The sequence below is a fragment of the Chelonoidis abingdonii genome, chromosome 8 (genome assembly GCF_003597395.2).
Source record: "Chelonoidis abingdonii isolate Lonesome George chromosome 8, CheloAbing_2.0, whole genome shotgun sequence".
Taxonomy (NCBI): Eukaryota; Metazoa; Chordata; order Testudines; family Testudinidae; genus Chelonoidis; species Chelonoidis abingdonii.
In genome coordinates, this window is record NC_133776.1 from 27,391,021 (window position 1) to 27,400,478 (window position 9,458).

At 37.2% G+C, this 9,458-nt stretch overlaps 1 protein-coding gene across 37 annotated transcripts in view; it reads right to left on the reverse strand.

Annotated features, from left to right (window-relative positions):
* Positions 1-8,534, reverse strand: part of MBNL1 (muscleblind like splicing regulator 1) — a 194,156-nt gene extending 185,622 nt beyond the window's left edge. For 11 of the 37 annotated variants that reach the window (XM_032787388.2, XM_032787387.2, XM_032787386.2 and 8 more), the window contains exon 1: positions 1,211-1,613. The gene's annotated coding sequence lies outside the window, so the exon portion shown is untranslated. Of the gene's footprint in view, positions 1-1,210; positions 1,614-8,028 lie in introns of those variants that run through there. The other 26 variants (XM_075068464.1, XM_075068456.1, XM_075068458.1 and 23 more) reach the window with 13 other exon arrangements.
* Positions 8,535-9,458: the final 924 nt, after the last annotated feature.

A 9,458-nucleotide genomic window follows, 5' to 3' on the forward strand; every position in this document is an offset into this window, starting at 1 on the left:
TAATATGTTGCTGTATAGATATAATGTGCACTTGTATGCATGTACCTATATACCTACACACAGTTACTGAACTTTTCAGCTATTCCTACCATTTCAGTTCTGGTAGACCAAACAATGTAACTATTTAATTTACAATTTAGAAGCACCATTATTTTCAATGGGACTTGAGAACTTCAAAGTATAAGTTGGTTCCATTAGATTTTCTATGCCCAAATGACAGTAAACTAGTTGGAAGGTAAAAAATTAAACTGAATCAGCACCACATTGCTACTGTTACAGAATTTTGTATCAAAATATTTCCTTATGGCATAGTGCTAATCTTAACAAATTCCAGAAAACAAGACTCATTATTTCCTTCTTTGAATGAATATCAAAATCAAAGTAGTTTTTTTAAGTTTATTTCACACTTAGTGAATGGACACTATGCAAACCGAACTTTAGCTCCTGTTCACCAGTGTGCGCACTCACTTTTCTTACAGTTTGAGTGACGCACTACAAAACAGAATAAATAAATAAATAAATAAATAAAAAGAACCTCTTATGCAGGGCGTCCTCCACCCTGCAAACTTGGCAAAAGACATACTGTACTGAAATACAGCACTCTCCATATAAGGAAACACAGCTAAATATGTCATGCGTAATTTATGTGCAGTAGGCAGAGAATTAACCTTTCCCTGAACATATTTGGCCCATATGAAAACCAAGCTAGAGGACAGACTGAGAAGAAGTGATGAGAATTTCTCCCTCTGAAAAAATCTTTGCAAGTGATTAGGAGCCCCTGCTGTTCCATCCTGTGTTCCCTTCAAACAAAGATCATTAAGCGATTATGACACTTTATCTGCACCTGTTTGTTTGTTTTTTCCTATTCTCTCTCTTCCTCCTCCCCCGCCTTTTTTTTTTCTTCTGTCTTATTTGAGGACTGCAAACCCCCCTGCGATCTGACAGGGCGTGCAGAACACTCACAGGAAGAGGCTGCTTTAAGCAGAACTGCAACTGCGACCTACTGCTTTCTGTTTAGCTATAGATGGTGTGTGATATGAAACCATAAACCGTGGTAACTCAGCCCCCTCCTGATAAACTGAAAGTCAGTGAAAGCCTAATCTCACTTCCTCATTCAGCCAGCTACATTTTGCACAGCGAAAATATACACATAAATAGAAAGACTGCATTTAAAAGAGAGGAGAGAGAGACTGTAGAAATGGAAACTTACCTCTCACATCTTTTTTCAGAGGCAACCAGACTGTGGACAGATTGCCCAAGGCATTGTGGGATTCATTATCACACGATGACAAAAGACTGGAAAAGTGAACTTGTCAGTTCCTCGTCACAGAAGCATGATGATAGCCACAACTCACACAGCTGCAGTGAAAAGACTGTTGCATCTAGCTGTGCAGACTCCTGTCTCTAATGTCTGGTTTCCGTCGCTGCCTGCACTGCCCCTCCCCCATTCAGCAAAACCTACCAGGAAGCACTGGGCGTACTTGTCGAGCCTTAAGAATGCAAAAGGGGAAGGAAAAAACAAAAAATGCTTTCATGCTACTGCAGCGTTTTGCCTTCGTGAAACACTAGGGACTGACCCAAATACAGACCCGTGGGCCACTGCAGACTGGCATTACTTGGCAGAACAGTCACACAAATGTGGTATAAAAAGGTATCTGGATAAAAATCATCCCCTAAAAGCTAGTGTTGGTATATTCCATTTTATATGTAAAATATTATAACCTCTGAACTAGAGTGAAGATGTGACACATGCACAGTACTGTTCCGATGGACCGTCTGTTCAGACAAGTAAAGCCCTTTTTTAAAAGATTCTCAAGGGCATAGTGAGGATCAGGCTGCAAGGTTAGACTGAAGGTTAGATGCAGAATATAACCAAGCTCTCAGACTTTACCCGGCTTAGTAAAGTGCTGCTACTTAAAATTCACTGTACAGTGTACCAATGTCATTAGTTAAGCACAGGCACTGTGCTGCAAAAGACTGTCTTTCTGTTGCAACCAATTGGCTTCAGCTCTGCAAATTTACAGGAAATGTATGTCTGAGTACCCACTGCAAGTATGCAACATTTTTTGCACAAATAATGTAAAATATTCCCAACCTTACAGATGCTGTCAACAAGAAAAACTTTAAAAATGGCAGATGTTGTAAAGTGTATCCTTTTTCCCTAGTCTCAGGAACATTTCACTGTATTTTTCCAGGGCTCAAAAAATTTCTGTTTGTTTAAATAATCACACCCTTAGCCTTACTGTATTCCACTACACACACTTTCTAATTCATAGTGTGTTCCATGATCCAACCCTTTTAATAATTCTGGAAGAAAATAAAAAAACTCCAGCAAAAAGCCCAATTTCTCCCTTAAATTACCAGTCATTATCAACTTTGATTTGGCCTGGAGTTTTAAATTCAGTTTGTACTTATGATGTTTTTTAAATCCATTTTATGTTGGTCTGTTTGGGTTTACACATAACCTTCCCTTCCCCCGCCCTCCAACTCGACAATGTAATTCTAATGAGATAAAACACACATTTCTTTCCACATTCAGTGAAACAGGAAAAATGGTCACCCCACTCCAAAACTAGAGTCAAGGTGAAGGTGAATTTTTGTTTTTCCACTAAGAGTTCTTTTGATCCTTCCTCAATGTGAATAAAGAGCACTGTGTATGCTTCTATTTCTCGCCCACTGGATCTTAGCTAGGTGCAGGTAATACTGGGGTAGGGAACAGCACATTAGATACGGGAAAATAATCTTTACAGTGATCTTGTATGATATTGTAGAGTAATACTATCTACAAGTGTTTCAGGAAATAGCGCAATGGTGCCACTACCTCATGCTTGAGTAAAAAGTAAGTAAGATGAATAATGAAAGCAATTACTCCTCTAATGTCGTATTTGAAACATTGCCTGAATTTCAAAAAATTATTCATTTGATGAATATTGCCTTTTGACCATTTCTAGTAAAGGCCCTGACACAGCAATCTATGTGGCTGGTCCCTGTTGCTATGCAGAGTCCAGTTGATTTAATCAGATCTCCACATTTGCACAAGGATTTTCCTGAATAGATCAGGGTCTTAGTTACCGCAGAATTAGTTTGACTATGCCACGAGAGAATCAGTTTATTACCAAAAAAGCTACAACTTCATTCTTCACCTGACCATAGAAGAAGCAGATAAGCCCTGCCACAGCTACCAACTAAATACCCCAAGGATTACTCCAGCACCTAAGGTATCCAAACTAGAACCTGGGCTAGGGGCCCGACAAATTAACTTAAACTTCACCATGGCATCATTCTCCTTTTGAACCTTTCAAACTTTATGTACTTGCACAAAGTCAGACACTATCTAGCCCCAAGTAGTTTAAAATACGACAGCATTCTGTTTCACAAAGCTGTGTACTGTCATATTTTACCAACATACAATAAGGGTGCACCCTTGAAGTCAATAGGAGTATTGCAACTGTTTACTGATTGCGACTGAGGCATTTTTAATGGATACATAGATATATTTTTTTTTAAAACTTACTTTTAAAAAAAATCCTTTTTTTCTCCCAATTTTCCAACTTAATTTCTGCTTGTGCCCACTGGGAACAATTTAGAAAACATTTACCTTATAGCCAGTACAGGAACATTTTCTGTATCTCTACAGTCTGTGTCACTCAACTAAATGATAGGCCAATTAGTCAAAGACAAAAGGTAGAGTCAGAGTGCAGAGGTCTTTAATATTGGTAGGCTCCTTACCATTCATGGATTTAAAGATCAGCAGGGCCATATTAAGGTCCACTTTAGGTCTGATCTTACTTCTAATGAAGTCTATGGCAAAATTGTCAATGATCAGAATCAGGCCCTAGGGGTAGTGGAGATCTTTAGTGGATTTTCAAGGGGTGAGATTTTTTTTAAAAACAGAACAAAAGTATCTCATAATAGTTTAAATACATAAACTTATGTAATCATTGATTCAGCAAAGCACTTAAGCACATGTACATAAAGTGTGTCAAGTGCTTTATGAATCAGGGCCATAATTTGTATATTTTATAATGCCTTGCACATTTAAAATGTAAAGGCTGTAATTATATGATTATTGTTTTAATGTTATTTAATTTGTCTATTACTTTCCATTTTTGTAGGAAGTTGTCTAGTCATTTATTAAATATATATAAAAGAATAAGTGTGTATACATTCAAAGACGTACGTATAGTGCGTTATTGTATTAGAATGGTCTTTGTAGCGAGTGGGGGAGAGGAGATACTTTATAAGTAAACTTATTATGTATGGTTATGGCAAGTCTTAGAAAGGAAGAGAATTTGATTTCTTAAACTTTGTTTCTTTAAAATAAAGAAAAACAGAACAAAATAAACACTGTTGATGCATGTAAATTGCAAACCTCAAAAATGACTAAATCTCACATCAGAATTTAAATTTATATTATAATAATCTGAGACTGCAGCAATATCTATTTTAGGCAGAAACCACCATCAAAGTGGCTGCTTTAATGCAGATTTTTCTAGTTTTGCTGGTTTAAGTCATTAACAGTCCTTAATATCATTGTAGGTAATGTTGGTCTGCTCCTTACTTCTGGCTGAAGGTTCAGGTCATTACCTTAGACCAATTCAGCTATTATAAGATGTAGTGGATAGTTTCCACATTTTCCCCTGCATTTTTGAGTGCCTTTCAGTGCCCTTTATTGTACCAGCCATCCTATACTCCTTTTATTTGGAAGAATTTGATGAGTAGCTTTCTGAATGACTTTGTCGCCTGTATTGTATGATGTTTGATTATTTTTATTCTGCATTTTGATCATTCATCTATTCCTACTATTCTGAATTTTAACCCGATGCTGGATTCTGTTGATTGAAGTGATTGGTTATCACAGCAACACACTCAGCTGGATACTGTTACCACTTGTGGATCATGCAGTGGTGCCCTGATGAATTCCTTTCACAGAGCAATCTCCCATTTTCAGGGTCATACATTTATTTTCATCTCTGTCCCTTTTCTTCAGTTTGGGACGCCAGTGACCAATTGTTTGGTCTTAGCTACAAGTATTAATATTGCTATTGTTTTGCTTGAGGAAAAAAGAAGTGGATCCAGAAGTGTCTCCCATGGACTATCCATGGTTAAGTCATAAGAAAAATAGAGATTAGAACAAAGTACCCATAGGGCATAGTGAGTATATTAGGTCTCAAACTTTGAAAGCCCACAACAATCTCATTTTGATTTACCCCTTTCTATTGCTGTTGATGACTTGCTTCATCCTTAGAAAAGTTTTCCACCAAATGAGCTGGAGAAGCTGGCTCCTCTGCCTTGTACGTCACCTACGACTTGCCCATCTCAACCTTGACTTTCCCTTTGAACATGAGCGTTTCCTTTCCTCATTCTGACCAGTGCTGGTTATAACTCAGATCCAATTGACCTGAGCATATTTTCACACAACCTTATAAATGGAAAAGAATGGTTCCTCTCTTGGTAACTCAGCAGCTGATTAATACATTTTTTGATTTATTTGCATATCTTAACCCTTTGTGACTTTTTGAAATTTTTAAATCGTGTAAAACAACTTCCTCCTGGTACTTTTGTTCAGTCTCTTTGCACAAGCCAAAGAGATTTGCTACTTTCTCTGATTAAATTAGCAGGATTTGGTGGTTCTGTTTTTTTCTCATGGTACTCAATAGGCTGCCTCCTTATTTTCCCATATATTCCTTATTACCTCACTGTCTTCAATTTTGATTAGGAATTCTGCTGTATTGATTCTCGCAGACCAATAACAGGATCTGTTCAACCAATCCTATTTCCTTCTGGTCTCTTAAGAGGTTACCTTCTGTTGCAGGTCCTGTCACTAACACTGATAATTCATCTTTGCTTCTTTCCTTTAGATTTCCTTTAGATTTCCTTTAGATTTTTGATGTGTACTAGTTTACTCCTTGTGACAGGTTGCAGAGGCATAATCAGTTAACCTCAGTTTAATTCCCTTTCACAGGTGCTCTGATGAAGGTCTATCAGAGCAGCTGCTTGGAAGCAGAGTGCTTTCAGGAAGGTCAGGCACTACACCAAGGATCCTAAAACTTGAAAGCTTAATTGGGGAGTTTTCTGTTACTTTCTGTTTATTTGAAGTCCTTATTATAAAAGCTGACGTAATCACTTGAGGAAAAAACCTTGCTAACTGCATGCTTCCAACTAAGTTACAACACCTGTTTATACCTATGTCTTGAAGAAGCTTAATTTAGATCTGTGCACTATTTTTTTATATACCATAATTACCCTTTGTCTAGAAACTGAGGCAGCTGTCTCACCTTTTGGATGCATTATTTTGAAGTAAACTAATTGCTCTCATTTCTACAATATGAAATCTGGGTAGAACATTTGATTGTCATTTGTTGTTTCATCTACATATTAATATAAATCAAGAAATATCTAGTTGTTAGATGTAACTAAAGATGGGTATACCATCTTATTGCCAACATCTCTAAAGTTGGCAACTATTCTCCTCATGTATCTTTTCGCTCACTCCCCTTTAATGCCCCATGATGACTAACCACCACTTTTATGTCCTTCTTCCATCCCTGTCTCTCGGTCTACTTCAGTGCAGTCCTGCACACTTTTATTACAAACTTGTATAAGAATACATGACTCACCTCATTTTTAATTCTTTACTTTTTATCCTACAACAGAATACTAAGAGCTTTAGAAAGACAAGACAAGGTTCCTATTCCAAAGAGTTTACAATTTAAATACTTCATTGTCCATGTTTCTCTTACATGACGCCTGTGCTGAGGTGTTTACACTGATTATCTCTTTACAAACCTATTCAGCTTAAAGAGTTAACTATGACAATTAAGATTTGATTTTCAGCAATGTCTGACCATTACCCATAAAACAGGTTCTTAGATATCTAAATGACTTACACTGAATCTGCAAGTAACTGGTGGCAAACAGTAATGAATTTTTTTTAAAGTAGTACAATATTTAGACAAATGTCCACTAGTCTACCAGCATATAAATGAGCGAAGTGCACCCTGTCAATATTATAGTACATAATTATGCTATACACTATATCCCTTGGGTTCTCTGACAAGGTGATTTCTTTATTATTCTTTAATTAGTGCTGGAATTCAGCTGTCAGAAACAGGGGGTCCACTTCCATTTAGTGTGACTTCCCCTCATGAGAAGTGCAAGAGTTCAGCCCAGGTGGACTCTGGCTTCATTCCAACACAGTATTTAATCACCAAACCCTAGTGGGACATTCATTGGCAGTGAAATATTTCATACCAGGAAATCAGGAGCTCAGGTGCCAAGGGATTAATGTCTTTTTAATTTATATTAGATTTTACAAATGTACTTGGAACAGTATCTACATCCCATACCAACTCTTGCTTACCTTATTCCTGCCACTTAATTATTAGGGTCAAAAGGAATGGTGAGCAGGATTTAACCCCATTATGAACAGGAGGAATAAAATAACCCTATAATAATACCTCAAGACAGTTATGTTCTCATCCTAAATATAAAACTATACTTCAAATACTACTACTAAGTAGTAAAAGTGGAAACTATTGTGAAACAGTCAGCACATCGGTTTAAACACATCAGAACACTTGCTTGGAGAGTTTGAGAGAAGTAAGATACAAGGGAGACAAAAATAATGCTCAGAGAAAAAGCCACCAAAATGGTTTCTTGCTTGTCTGTTTTAAGCCAGGATCCTTCAATCAGATCATGCAGGGCCCCTATGTCTGTCCAGAACCCCAAATGGATTCTGCATGGGTGCTCGGTTCTGCCCACAGGAATTAAATGGCAAGAGCAGGACTTCATTTGCAAATAGTGTTTGGAAAATATAATTTAAACAGATTACCCACAAGTAAAATTTTCAGTTCTGATATAAAAATGAATATAAGTTTATAGTTAGTTATAGTTTTCACATCAAAAAAAGTTTCCTTTCCAAACAGAAAGTGCCAATTTCTTGTCTCTATAATATATTATTATTAAAATCTTCAATCAGTTAATATAAATCACAATCAAACAAGCATGGTAGAGCTCAGTTCTTACCTGTTTTGCCTCAAGTGTAGGTTAGGTCTTAAAGCTGCTTAAATAATACAGTGAGACAGCCACCACCACCACTTCGAAGAGCTCTGTTCTGCTGTGCACTCTTGGCTAATTACAACATTCTTTCTTCGCAGTAGAAGGATGGTGGCCTAGCTAAAGGGGAAATAGTGATAGACCTGAATAATTATGCTTCCCCAATCCTATAGGTTTAAGAATGTGAAATAAGCTATTCACATTAGCATACAGTAGTAACCATGGCAACTGGCTGTGGTTTGCATATGTATTTTTTAAAGAACCAAAAATTACTTCCAGCTATTAAAAAAAAAAGACACTAGAGGAAGTACTTTTGCATTTAAAATCACATCTCTAATTAAAGCAGCTACTGTAACTTAACATGGACAGTTCACATTAAAAGAACCATTTCTTGGTCTTGTGTTTTAAAACCTACCAATTAAAAATGTTTAGTGTCTAGCCTAACTGCTAATCTGACGACTGACATCTGGTCTAAAAGACAGACTTGCCCTGCCTGGCAAGAAGATCAACAAGTGTTCCTGGAAACTTGGTGGTGATGGTGGGGGGTTGTTTGTTTTTTGTCCTCAGGTCTTGTACTTCCTTCCTCTTGAAGAGCTGTCTGTTAGCAACCGATAAAGCCTTGCAAAACTGAAACTGCTACTATCTACTTCAGCCACCAACATCACAGGGCAGGTGCAAAGTCTTAAATATGACAGACTTTTGCAGGCAAACTACATTAAAACCGCTTTTGTTATTTGTATTACAGCTACGATAGTCTTTGGGCTCCCTGCACAAATGACAGCTTACTTCCAGTGCAAACATTTGTATAGCAGCCATATTTGAGACATTATAAAATTAGCTGAATAAACTGATCATCACTCTTATGAATTCATTTCTTGAATTCTACATAGAGGATCAGATAGCAAGTGTAAAAAATCGGGATGGGGGCGATGGGTAATAGGTGCCTATATAAGAAAAAGCCCCCCAAATCAGGACTGTGCCTATACAGTCAGGACATCTGGTCACCCTAATTCTCCAAGGCTTTTTCAAATAGATGGACAGCAGCCTAATGAATTACTGGAGTTAACAAAATTAATGCTTCCACTGTTCAGTCTAAAAAATATGGAGCGATGTGAAAACTATTGTTTCTTTGTAAACGTGTGCAAATATTTATTGTTTACTTATAAAGGGGAAATAATATGTACAGGCAATCTAATGTCTTTGGCACTAATTAGGTTTATAAAACTACAGACTTTTTAATTAAACTCCAAGTGCAAGGGGATGTTACCTAAAGTGATGATGCTCTGCTGAGTTCCAGAGCAAGAATACAGAGTACAATAAACAATCACTCAATGACAGAGCCAGATGTTGGCCTCCTGTGGAAAAATCTGGAGTGAGGGAAGTGAGGAAGGACCACTCCA